At 42.8% G+C, this 14,083-nt stretch overlaps 1 protein-coding gene across 3 annotated transcripts in view; it reads left to right on the top strand.

The window, feature by feature from the left end:
- Positions 1-14,083, top strand: part of LOC138738776 (RCC1 and BTB domain-containing protein 2-like) — a 241,865-nt gene that overhangs the window by 1,859 nt on the left and 225,923 nt on the right. Inside the window, exon 1 of one of the 3 annotated variants that reach the window (XM_069889677.1) lies at positions 7,708-7,787. The exons of the other annotated variants lie outside the window; for them this stretch is intronic. The gene's annotated coding sequence lies outside the window, so the exon portion shown is untranslated. Of the gene's footprint in view, positions 1-7,707; positions 7,788-14,083 lie in introns of those variants that run through there. 3 annotated transcript variants of the gene reach the window in all.

Genomic DNA, 14,083 nt, shown 5'->3' with positions numbered 1-14,083 from the left:
GAGAGCGGAAGAACAACATACACTCAATGTGGTTATAGTCAAGACTAATTTATTCTCTCTGCTCCTGCTGATATAGGCCCATTTTCCCACCGCTGGGCCTGGTTTTCCCACCTTCGCTGGCGGAAGTGACGTCAACGCATTCCGACTGTGGATTGGTCAGCATTCTAGCCGGGTGATTGTGCAGGGCTTGCGAGATCGCTGCATTTATCCGCCATTTTATCAGCTTGCTCCTGGGTAGTTGGCCGCTACATGATCCCTCCCCCCCCCCCCCAGAACTGCCGATCTGGGTGTTTGATTTTGGCAGACATGGGGCCTGTATAGTACCCGGCTGGCTAGTGTCCATGTCTGCTGGTTTGGGATGGTTGATAGTAAATGTCTCTTCCTTACCACCAATGTCCAGCACACATGTGGATCTGTTGTGTCTGATCACTTGGTAGGTCCTCATAGGGTCATTGTAGAGGTGTGTGGTGTGCTCCCATCACACAAAGACATATTTGCATGCCTTTAGATCCTTGGGATAAATGTCTTTGGTTGACCCTGTGATGAAAGCTGTGTTAGGGCTAGGGTGCCTAGTCACTCTCTTAGCTTTTACAACGTTGCCACTGGTGATTCTTCTTAGTCCTTGGCAGCGGCCAAGAACACCCCCAGTATGACCAAGGGTACGCCATATATCATTTCTGCCACTAAGGCATTGAAATCCTCCTTTGGTGCTGTGCTGATGCCCAGGAGGACCCATGGTAGTTCATCTGTGCAATGCGGTCCCTTGAGCTGAGCTGTCAGGGCTGTCTTCAGGTGTCTATGGAAATGCTCCACCAACCTGTTTTTTTAAAATTTTTTTATTTTTCACACCATAAATCACATTAGCCATGATATACACTTTTTCTTTTTCACACATATACAGTGACTTTTTCTCCCCCCACCCTCCCTCCTCCCAAACCACCCCCCCCCCCCCTCATCCATTTTAGGTATACAATCTAGGTTGCATTAAACCAGTCAGACAATGTTGTCATTCAACAAAAATACACCAGAAATTCTACTGAGTCCATTCTTTTCTTTCCTTCTCCTTCCATCAACTTAGGTAATGTTTGTCCCCGGTAGGTTTTCGCTATTGTATTTAATGTAAGGCTCCCATACTTGTTCGAATATTTCAATATTATTTCTTAAACTATATGTTATTTTTTCTAATGGAATACATTTATTCATTTCTATATACCATTGTTGTATTTTCAAATTATCTTCCAATTTCCAGGTTGACATAATACATTTTTTTGCTACGGCTAGGGCTATCTTAACAAATCTTTTTTGTGCATCCTCCAAATCAATTCCAAATTCTTTGTTTTTTATGTTACTTAGGAGAAAGATCTCTGGATTCTTTGGTATATTGTTTTCTGTTATTTTATTTAATATCTGATTGAGATCATCCCAAAATTTTTCTACTCTCTCACATGTCCAGATTGCATGAATCGTTGTTCCCATTTCTTTTTTACATCGAAAACATCTATCAGATACTGTTGGGTCCCATTTATTTAACTTTTGCGGTGTAATGTATAGTCTGTGTAACCAATTATATTGTATCATACGTAGCCTCGTATTTATTGTATTTCTCATCTTTCCAGAACATAATTTCTCCCATGTTTCCTTTTTTATCTTTAAATTTAAATCTTGTTCCCATTTTTGTTTAGTGTTACCATTTGTTTCCTCATTCTCCTTTTCTTGCAGTTTAATATACATATTTGTTATAAATCTTTTGATTAACATTGTAGCTGTAATCACATATTCAAGGTTACTTCCCTCTGGTAAACTCAAATTGCTTCCTAATTTATCCTTCAAGTAGGATCTCAGTTGGTAATATGCCAGCGCTGTATCTCCAGTTATATTGTACTTATCTCTCATTTGTTCAAAGGATAAGAATCTACTTCCTGAAAAACAATTTTCTATTCTTTTAATCCCTTTTTTTTCCCATTCTCTAAAGGAAAGGTTATCTATTGTAAAAGGGAGTAGCTTATTTTGCGTCAATATTAGTTTTGGTAATTGATAATTTGTTTTATTCCTTTCTACATGAATCTTCTTCCAAATATTGAGGAGATGATGTAATACTGGATAAGTTCTATGTTGTACCAATTTTTCATCCCATTTATATAATATGTGTTCAGGTATCTTTTCCCCTATTTTATCTAATTCTAATCTCGTCCAGTCTGGTTTTTCCCTTGTTTGATAAAAATCTGGTAGGTATCTTAATTGTGTGGCTCTATAATAATTTTTAAAGTTTGGCAATTGTAAGCCTCCTTGTTTATACCATTCTGTTAATTTATCTAGTGCTATCCTCGGTTTCCCCCCTCTCCATAAAAATTTCCTTATTATTTTCTTTAACTCTTTGAAGAATTTTTCTGTCAGTTGTATTGGCAATGCCTGAAATAAGTATAATATCCTTGGAAAAATGTTCATTTTAATACAGTTTATCCTTCCTATCAGTGTTAGTGGTAGATCTTTCCAATGCTCTAAATCGTCCTGTAATTTTTTCATTAGTGGATTGTAATTGAGTTTATATAATTGGCCTAGATTTTTGTTTATTTGTACACCTAGGTATCTTATTGCCTGCATTTGCCATCTGAATGGAGATTCCTTCTTAAATTTTGAGAAATCCGCATTATTCATAGGCATTGCTTCACTTTTATTTACGTTTATCTTGTAACCCGACACTTCTCCATATTCCTTCAATTTCTTATATAATTCTTTTATTGATAGTTCTGGTTCTGTTAAGTACACTATAACATCATCCGCAAATAGACTGATTTTATATTCCCTGTCTTTTATTTTTATTCCTTTTATATTATTATCTATTCTTATCAATTCTGCTAGTGGTTCTATAGCTAGCGCAAACAATAAAGGTGATAGTGGGCATCCCTGCCGCGTTGACCTGCTTAAGTTAAATTGCTTTGATACATGTCCATTTACTGTCACTTTCGCTAACGGTCCCTTATATAATGCTTTAATCCAATTAATATACTTCTCCGGTAAACTGAATTTTTGCAATACTTTGAACAAATAATTCCATTCTACTCTGTCGAAGGCCTTCTCTGCGTCTAAAGCAACTGCTACTGCAGGTGCTTTATTTCCTTCTACTGCATGAATTAAGTTAATAAATTTACAAATATTGTCTGTTGTGCGTCTTTTTTTGATAAATCCAGTTTGGTTCTCCACCAACCTGTTGGCCTGGGGGTGATATGCCATTGTGTGGTGGAGTTGGGTTCCCAGAAAGTTGGCCAGTGCTGCCCTGAGGTGAATTGTGCATCCCTATTGAAGTCATATGCTCTGGGACTCCAAACTTTAGCCACCAGGTGTTGATTGAGTCACTGACGCAGGTCTCGTTTCTTGTTTCTGCCAGTGGAACTACTTCTGGCCTCCTTATGGAGCGGTTGACCATCGTTAAAAGGTACCTTGCCTCCTGGGAGACCGGCAGCTGTCCTATGATGTCAATGTGGACATGACTGAACCTTCATCATCCTGTTTTGAAGGTTTTGGGGGTGCCTTGATGTGTGTTTGCACCTTTGACGCCTGGCAGGGGTGCGGGTCTTGGCCCATTAGTTCATCTGCTTTTGGAAGCCATGCAAGACAATCCTGCTGGCTACCATCTTGACAGTGGTTCTGATGGCTGGGTGTGCCAGGTTGTGCACTGCATCAAACACCTGCCATCTCCAGGATGCCAGTATGATGGGGTGGGGTTTGCCGGTGGACACATCACACAGGAACATCTGGGTACCCAGGCCAATGGTGACGTCTTCTAGCCTGAGCCCTGAGACCACCATCTTGAACGTGGGAATCTCGGGGTCTGTTTGCTGTGCCTTAGCCAGGGCCGTGTAGTCTCTGGGGCAGGTCTGGATGGCCTGAATCACTGGTCATGAAAGTGCGTCGGCTACTACATTGGCTTTTCTGGCAATGTGTTCAAAGTCCATGTTAAATTTGGATATGTGGGACAGGGGTCTTTGCTGACTGGCTGACCATGGGTCCAACACTTCATTGAAAGTGAAGATTAATGGTTGGTGGTCTGTGAAAACCTTAAATTGTCTCCCCTCCAAAAGTTAACCAAAGTGCTGGACCACCAGGTACAGTGCCAAGAGTTCATGATGAAGGTGCTGTATTTAAGTCTAGGAGGCTGGAGGTGTCTGCTAAAGAATGCCAGAGGCTGCCACTGTCCCTCAATCAACTGTTCGAGCATGCCCCCGACCGCTGTGTGGGAAGGCGTCTACAGTGAGGGCAGTCAGCGCATCTGTCCTGGCGTGCACCAGAAGCGTAGCTTTGGCAAGAGCATCTTTTGTCTTCTGAACTGCCTTTGATGCTTCCCTGTCCCAGGTGACCTCTTTTTTTCTTCCTTGCTATGAGTGCCCACAGTGGGGCACATGATGCAGGCTGTTGCCAGTATGAAACACTGATAAAAATTGATAATACCGGCGAATTTCTGGTGGCCCTACACTGTGTTGGGTTTTGTGAAGCGCCTGACAGACTTTACCTTTTCAGGCAGAGGTGTCGCCCCATATTTGTTGATTCTGTGGCCTAGGAAGTTTATTGTCTCTAGCCTGAACTGACATTTGGCCAGGTTGATTGTGAGGCTAAAGTTGCTCAGGCAGGTGCACAATTGACTTAGGTGGGCTGCATGTTCTTTGGGATTGTGACTGGCTATCAGGATGTTGTCCAGATAAATGAACACAGTCCACTGCGTCCATCCGCCTCTGGAAGGTCTGGACTGCATTTTTGAACCCAAAGGGCATTCTCAGGAACTCAAACAGCCCAAAGGAGGTGAAGATCGCGGTATTGGGGACGTCATTGGGTGGACTGGGATCTGATGATAGGCCTGGATAAGGTTGACCTTCGAAAATATCCGTGCCCCATGTAGGCTCACAGTGAAATCCTGTACATGTGGTACAGGATATCTGAAGTGGCGGTAGTCTCCGCATGGCCTCCACTCTCCTACTGCCTTTGGTGCCGTGTGCAGAGGGAAGGCCCAGGGACTGTCGATACGCCACACTATCCCCAGCTTCTCCATCTTTTTAAACTCCTCTTTCATGAAGTTGAGTTTCTAAGAGGGAAGGCAGCGTGCCCTGGTGTGGAGAGGGGGGCCCTCTGTCAGAATGTGGTGCTGTACCCCATGGTTGGGCTCAGCTGAGGAAAACTGTGGTGTCATGAAGGAAGGGAATTCCCCCTGGATGTGTGTGAATTCGTCAGGCACCGTGACAGAGTCTAGAGGGGGTGGGGAGTAGTAATTTGGCTTCACCGAGGGAGAAATTCTGGAAAGTTCTGATGCACACCAAACACCACCTTCTGAGGTCCACTACAAGACAGTTGTCCTGGAGGAAGTCTGCCTTCAGGAGCAGTTGTGCCACTGATGTCATTGTAAAAGTCTTTGTGAAATGGCTGTTGCCAAAGTGGAGTGGGATGGTGCTGGTGCCGAAGGTCCTTGTACTGCTACTGTTCGTCGCCCTCAAGGCTGAGCCCGGTTTCCCATTCCTGGTGTCGCAGGCTGAAGGGGGAAGGACACTGACCTTGGCACCTGTGTCAACCAGGAAATGCCACCCGGAGAGGGCTTCCTTAACATGGAGGATGCTGTCTCGTTTGCCAACTGCTATAGGTACTAGTGACGGCTGACCACGGCATTTCCTTGAAACGTGCAGGGTGGAGGCAGAATCAGCGGGCCTCCGTACCCCATCGCTGATGGTAGAAACAGTACCTGTTGGTGGGGAGTCCACTTGCCTTTCCATTGATTGTTTCAGCTTTGGCGTTCGCTGCGTATGCAGCCTAGCGACCTGTTCCACCACAGTGATGCTGTCCCTTTTCGCTCTCCAGAGGACGTCTGCCCGAGCGGCGACTCTACTGGGGTCGGCGAGCAGCAGTTGGATATCCTTGTGCAGATGTTACAGAAAAACCTGCTCGAAAAGCAGGCAAAGCTTATGCTCCACAGCCAAGGCCAGCATGTCATGAAGACAGATGAGATCCTGTCCCCCAGACTGTCACGCGCAACAGTTGGGCGGTGCATTCGTGCCATGATAGCCCAAAAATTTGGGTTAAAAGCTCTTTAAGGACATCATATTTGCCTTGTTCTGGGGGCTGCCACAGCATTCCTGCCGCGGATTAGTCGGTGTTCCTGCTGCATGGGCAGTTAGCCAGGGAGAAAGGTCATTAGTCTGCACGAGCCTTGCGAGATATCACGTTCGTCCATCATTTTGTGTATTGGTCGCCTCCCAGGTAGCAGGCCATTGAGAGATGCGGTATTGACAAATGCTGACAAAATGGAGGTGGACTTAAAGAAAAGAAAGTGATAACAGAGGACCGGAGGTGAAATGTAACCCATTCTTAGAGGAAGGGACGGAAATTATTGACAGCATTTTCTGTTTTTAATATCTGGGTATTTCCATAGTCTGAAATAGGCATCTGAATAAATGGTTCGTCTTAGTAGCAAATAACCCATGGGCTCTTTCTCTGTGCTAGAGTAAAGAGATATAGTAAATATATAGTGACAACAACCTTTTAATTTTTAATTTTGACAAAGAGCATGGTAACTGGCCATTTCAACCCACAAATATGTTCAGGTTCATTGAACAGCATGGACTCATGGGCTAAAATGGCCTGTTACTGTGCTGTATGTCAAAATTAAAAATTAAAAGGTTGCCCACCCCTGAACAAGCAGTTCCAACAAGTGTTTAAGGTTCTCTTTTTTTTTTATCAGAATGGAAGCTCCTTTATTATAAAAGCTTTCTCAATTCTAAAATCAAAATGTTACAGATGCTGGAAATCCACATTGGAAACAGAAAATATTGGAAAAGCTCAACAGATCAGATGGCAGTTATGAAGAGAGATGCAGAGATAACAGAGAAAACCAAAGCTAACTGATGGTAGCTTGGTTATTTACCAAAAATGTTAACTGTTTCTCTTTCTTCATATGCAGCTGAGGTTTTTTTTTTGCTATTATTGATATTTTGATTAGTATTTCCACAGAAAGATTGTCATGAAATGTTACAAGCTATAACCATCTACAAAGCAACTCTGCCCAATAATGTGTGTACTTAACCAACATTCTTGGAAATTTAACTTTCAATCATTGCGGTGTACTGAACACAATGTGCCTAGTGTCTTTAATGCTTCATGAGAGTACCGACACAATACTGTATGGCTGTTCTTTAATGGAATTGAAACTTTTATGTGTGTTTTTTCTTCCCATAATTAAGCTGTAGTGACAAGATTTTGGCCATTCACTATCATAATTGTGTTGAAGTTATTTCTGTCACTGTCCATAATATATAATATTTAATTCATGGTTTTCATTCTTTTTTTTGTGTATTTACTCCATGATTAGATGCCTTCTGCTGTAATGTTGGTGACTTGATTGCTATCTGCAATCATTCTGCTTTTTAGCATTGGAGACTGATGGCATATAGCCAAATTACTGCAATTAAAACAAGAAAAAAATTAAATTGACAAGATTTAGCTGAATAGTTTCTCTGAAAACTGCTGTGACAGAATTTCCCAAAGAAATCTTATGCTTTCATGTGATTCCAGTCCAATAAAGTGTATATCATTACTACAGGGGGAATGAAATGTAAAACTTACAAGCTTGCTGATTATATAACAATAAGTGGAAGAGGAGGGATGTTGTGATGAGAACATTGTGATTATGCAACAGGATATAGATTGTGATTGAACAGAAACTTGGCAAATGGAGAAATGTGAGGTCATGCACTTCAGTAAGAGGAATCAAAAGTTGAACTGTTGAATAGGAGAATAGAGGCTGCAGAGAGGTGAGGTAAATCTAGGTGATCTTGTGCATGGATCATGGGATTTAGTGGGCAAGTCCAATGGGTGATTGGGAGGGTGGGTGACGTCTGTTGTGGGGTGGGAATCTTGTTGCTGTTGTACAGGATGCTGTACTGTACTTGAAATGCTGTGTATAGTTTTAGCCTTCTTGCATGAAGCAGTATGTAGTGGCATTTGGGGAAGTCTGGGGGTTGGATTTACTGAGATCATTTCTGGGATGGGAGAGTTTTCCTGTTGGAAGAGGCCAGATTTGTGTTTCTTGGAGTCTGTAGGAATGAGGAGTGATCTTATTCAACTTTATGGGATTCGGGGATGGAGACTTTATAGGGTGGTTATTGGGGCAGGGTGGATACTGGTGGAATAGTCACAAATTGGGGTGGGGGGAGGCATAGCTATAGAATGTTGAGCATTCGTTTGGAACTGATGTGAGTATATTTTTCTTGGAGAGTAGTGAGTCTGAAGGATTTCCTGCCCCTCGGTGGTTAGAACCAGATCATTGGATAAATTTAGTGGAAGTGGATACATTTTTAAAGGATTGAGGATTGTAAGGACGTTGGTAGCCTCTTCCGACCTCTTTTTTCTTGTGTTCTTCTGTAGATACTGGATGCACTCTTACATCCTGTGTCAAACAAAACTCAATTACTTTTGTTGATGCAATTTTCATATAAGTGGCAATTTTACACATCCTGTCAATCCTGGAATCCTCCGTATTGAAGAGTTTTGCTTTTATTTGTTCACTTGCAAGTCTCATATACTCGTATTAATACCTCAACACTGACTCTAGGAACATCTCAAAATCACATAGTGGCACTGAGATGTGTAACAATTAGATTATACAGTTCATTTCTTCCATCTCTAGTTGTGTGCGTCAAATTTATAGATATCAAATTTCTGATTGTACCTGGTTGAAATAATTCTCCAGTTTTTTTAGGGTACCAAATGCCCTATGAAGTGCTAGTTTGCTAGCTAATTATAGTAGATTGCTGAGCCTATCTCCACCAATAAAATTATTATTTTTCATTCCTGAATAGTCTCATGGGCAACATCAATTTCCCTGCTAGTGGAGAAATATGCTTCCATTCGCTCATTTGACATCATGTTTTATGAAGACATCGTGGACCAAAGAGTGTATTCCCTTGCTGTTTAATGTTTACTTCAAGTAAATATTCAATACTCATTTTTTTATCAGAATTGTTCAATGTGCTGATATACCCAGCCTTGGTCTGACCTGCCTTTTTCCTTGTGCTCAATTTGTGTCAATGTCCCTGAAATCATCAAGAACAAAGACTTGGTGCTTCCACAGCAGCTGCATTGCATTGCTTCGAAATGTTCCTGCAGGCATCTACCATCATTTGATCAGAAAATGATAAGCTGCTGGTACTACCTTCCTGGGTCAGGCCCTTGGTATATTCAATGATCAGGAACGTTGAGTTGTACCAAGAGGCAATGGACATCTTGAAAGGCCAGTACCTGCGGAAGGTAAACGAGGTCTACACAAGACACCTCCTGGCTACCTAAAAACAGCGACACGGGGAATCGAGTGCTGAGTACCTCCGGGCCCTGTGAGCTCTCAGATGGGCCTGTGACTGCAAGGCCATGATGGCTGAGGTGAATACAGAGGACCTGATCAGAGTCGCTTATGTTGTAGACATTAGATCCAACTACATCCAGCAGAGACTGTTGGAGCAAGGTGAGCTCAACTTGAAGAGGGCTGTTGAACTGGCAGGCATGCTAGAGGTGGCCCTCCAGAATATGGAAGTCTACTTGGCTAACAACACTGCAGCCTCATTGTCGCCCTGGGCGCCGCCATCTCGGGACATGGGAGGAATGCAATCCTGCAGAATGCTGCCTCCACCACGTCCTGCCAATGATCTGACCATGGCCTCTGTACTCTGAGAGCACCCAACACTCTACTGCCACGTCTCACCAGCGACCCAACCACAGCCTCTGTACTCCACAAGCACCCGAAGTGCTATTTCTGTGGCCTGAACAAGCACTCGAGGAAACCCGATTTGCTCTAACTGTGGGAAGAAAGGACATTACACAAAAGTGTGCAAGTCATCCCAACCCAGCAGCACTGCATGGGGGCCACCATCTTGGATGCTGCCATCTCTGAAATCCAGCAGTGCTGTGTGTGAACTGTGGTGGTCACCATCTTGGATGTCGCCATCTTGAGACGTCACACCCGAACACTCCACGGCATCTACAGACAGCGATTCTACACTGGCCTCCAACACACTGGATCAAGGTAACTCGCACCAACTTGCCAGAATGATAATGGACATCAAGGTAAACGGCCATGTGACAAGCTTCCTGTTCAATAGTGGGAGCATGGAGAGCTTCATCCTACCCTACATGGTACAGTGTTACTCACTCGTGGTAAGGCCAGTAAGCCATAAAGTCTCTTTGGCCTCTAAGTCCCATACGGCTGATATCTGTGGCTACTGTGCAGAGACTGACCATGCGGGGCACAGACTAATCTTGGTGATGCCTCAGCTCTGCGCTGCCATGCTACTGGGGCTGGACTTTGGACTTTCAATGCCACCTTAAAAGTGTGACGATGGAGTACAATGGGCCCAATCCTCGCCCACTGACTGTAATCATCAGTTTTAAAATTAAAAACGCCCACTGTGCTCCACCAGCAAACCTTCCCCCCCCCCAACCAGCCTCTTTCCCCTCTGGTTATGGTCAGCAACCCAAAGATTGCCCTCTGTGCACAACCTGCGGGCTCTCAACTCTCGAGATCACCCTCCACTGTTGTTCTTCAACCTCACTCCCATCTGTAAACCTGTTGCCATCAAAAGTAGGCAGAACAGTGCCAGGGAGAGGGCCTTTATTCAGTCGGAGGTCCAGTGGCTATTCAATGAGAGGATCATTGAATCCAGAACCAGCCCCTGGAGAGCCCAAGTGGTGGTGGTGAAGAATGGAGAGAAAAACGGAATGATCATTAACTACAGTCAGACCATTAACAGATTTATGCAGCTGGACGCATGCCCTCTTCCCCGCATATCCGATATGGCAAACCAAATTGCCAATATCGGGTATTCTCCAGCATTGATCTAAAGTCAACATACCACCTGCTCCCCATCTGCCCAGAGGACCACTAATATACTGATTTTTGAGGTAGATGGCTACCTCTACCATTTCTTGAGGGTTCTCTTCGGCATCACCAACGGGGTCTCAGTCTTCCAGTGGAAGATGGTCCAAATAGTGGACCAGTATGAGTTGCAGGCCACATTTCTGTATCTAGACAATGTCACCATTTGCAGCCATGACCTGCAGGATCATGACACCAACCTCCAAAAATTCCCCAAATAAGCAGACAAGGCCAGCCCCCTCGTTAAATCCACCTCCTTTCCCCAGACATCAGAGGCCCGTGCAACCTTCAGTCGCGTCAAGGCTGACATTGCCAAGGCCATGATGCATGCTGTGGATGAATCCACCCCGTTTCAGGTGGAGAATGATGCATCTGACTTCGCTCTGGCTGTCACCCTTGTTTCTTTTCCCTCATCCTCCAGGGACCCAAAATTCAACACTCCTCTGTCGAGAAGGAGGCCCAATCCATTGTCGAGGTGGTATGGCACTGGAGACACTACTTCGCCAGCAAACAATTTACCTTGCTGACTGACCAATGTGTAGTTGCTTTCATGTTCAACAATCAACAGCAAGGTAAAATCAAAAATGACAAGATATTGAGGTGGAGAATTGAACTTTCCACCTACAATTATGATATCTTGTACCATCCCGGGAAACTCAATATGCCCCCAGATGCTCTATCCTGCGGAACATATGCCAGTGCCCCAATAGACTAATTGCAAGTCCTCCACAATTGCCTCTGCTACCCTGGGGTCACCAGATTCTTCCACTTTATCAAAGCCAGCAATCTGCTTTACTCCATTGAGGAGATCAGGACTATGACCAGAAACTGCCAAGTCTATGTGGAGTGCAACTGCACCTGATAAAGGCAACCTACCTCTGGGCATTGATTTCAAAGGACCCCTACCCTTCTCTGACCGCATTGAATATTTCCTCAACATCATTGATGAGGGAGGAGTCACGTGATGGAGTAGTGGCCGGTCGGGGAACTCCAGCCCTCTCTGAAAAAGTTTAAAAAAAAACACAGAAAACACAAAGGCACAAACATAAAAATTAAAATAAAGTGAAACTAAAGGTGGGAAGAAAATGGCAGCGAAGAAAGAAAAGTCGAAAGCAATGGGAAGAAGAGAAGAAGAAAAGACATCGGAAGAAGAAGGTGAACGCCTTACCTGTCCGAGGAGGCCCGCCGCGGAGAGAGAAGCCCGCTCCCTCAGGTCAGTTGGGACTACAAAGATGGCTTGCGGAGCCAAGCAAAAGTGCGCAACCGCGCATGAAAAAAACACTGACGGAAGGGGGGAACAGCTGAGGAGTCGATCTCCACAGCTGAGAATGACAGCTACAACACGACAACAAAAAGAGAACATAGAAAACAACGAGAACAAGAAAGAAGAGAGTAAAAAGAAATTAAGGAAACAACAGATGACCAACCCAGAGGAAGAAGAAGAACATAGAGAAATGGAAGAAGAAGGGAAGGGCAAGACAATGGATATATATTTTTTTAAAGAATATATGGAATCAGTAAAAGAATGGCAATCACAAGAATTTAGTGAAATAAAAAGAAGAATTAAAAGTACAGAAGAAAAAATGAATAGATTAGAGATGGTCATGTCAGATATAGGAAAAAGAGTGGACAAGGTGGAAGAACGAGAAACAGCCGTAGAAATGGAAGTAGAGGACTTAAAAAAGCAATTAGAAGAATCTAATAAAAAAGTTAAAGAGACACAAGAGCTATTAGCTCAGAAGATAGATATAATGGAAAATATAATAGAAGAAATAATATAAAGATAGTGGGCCTTAAGGAAGATGAAGAAGGTAAGAATATGAGAGAATTTATAAAAGATTGGATCCCCAGGGTCTGAGGAAGACCAGAATTACAGGAAGAAATGGAAATAGAAAGGGCACATAGAACATTAGCCCCTAAACCACAGCCACAACAAAAACCTAGATCCATTTTAGTAAAATTCCTAAGATATACAACAAGAGAAAATATATTGGAGAAAGCAATGAAGAAAATAAGAGAAGACAAAAAGCCACTGGAATACAAAGGTCAGAAAATTTTTTTCTATCCACACATAAGTTTTGAACTCCTGAAGAAGAGAAAGGAGTTTAATACAGCAAAAGCGATCTTATGGAAAAAAGGATATAAATTTATGCTAAAGTACCCAGCGGTACTTAAAATAGTTATTCCAGGGCAGCAAAACAGACTATTCTCGGATCCGGAGGAAGCACGAAAATTTGCAGAACAACTACAAAACAGACAGAGAGATGAAGACATGTAACGAGAGCAAAAATGACCACGAACTATATGTATGTGTGTATATGGGTAAAGGGAAGAGAGGAAGTAAGGAGGGAATTAAGAGAGTCACCTTTGTTACATATGAAAATTAAAATCTTTTCTGGGGGGGCTGGGTGGGGAGGAGTTACGGTCACTGCGAAATCAGTTGACGCTTGCGAGTGAATTCGCAAATCCAAATGGAGAGGGGAGATGTGATTGCCCGACAAGGGATAAAGGGCTACTCAGGAAGGGGAGGGGATAGTGGGGTTAAAGAAATTTTAGATAGGAGAATAAGGGAAATGTTTGATGTTTTAGAAATGTTGTCTTACAAAGTGTTCAAAACAAGAAAGCAGAAATGGATAAGAAGGAAAGGAGATGATGAGGAAACGGAAAGGAAAGATAAACAAAGTATGAAATGGCTATGTTGAACTATATGACTTTAAATATTAACGGAATACATAACCAAATCAAAAGGAAGAAACTGCTAAATTTACTGAAAAAAGAAAAAATTGATATAGCATTCATGCAAGAAACACACTTAACTGAAATGGAGCACAAGAAATTAAAGAGAGATTGGATAGGACATGTAACAGCAGCGTCATATATTCAAAAGCTAGAGGAGTAGCTATATTAATCAGTAAAAATGTACCAATTAAAATAGAAGAGAAAATAATAGATCCAGCAGGGAGATATGTAATGATAAAATGTCAGATATATTCGGAGTATTGGAATTTACTCAATGTATATTCACCTAACGTGTATATTCACCTAACGAAGAAGATCAAAAATTTATGCAAGATACTTTTTTGAAGATAGCAGACATGCAAGGAAACATACTAATAGGAGGGGATTTCAACCTTTATTTGGATTCAAACATGGATAAAACTGGGAAAAAAATTAACAGAAAGA

The sequence above is a fragment of the Narcine bancroftii genome, chromosome 7, assembly GCF_036971445.1.
Source record: "Narcine bancroftii isolate sNarBan1 chromosome 7, sNarBan1.hap1, whole genome shotgun sequence".
In the NCBI taxonomy this organism is placed as follows: domain Eukaryota; kingdom Metazoa; phylum Chordata; class Chondrichthyes; order Torpediniformes; family Narcinidae; genus Narcine; species Narcine bancroftii.
This window is presented reverse-complemented; position numbering and strand designations above follow the sequence as displayed.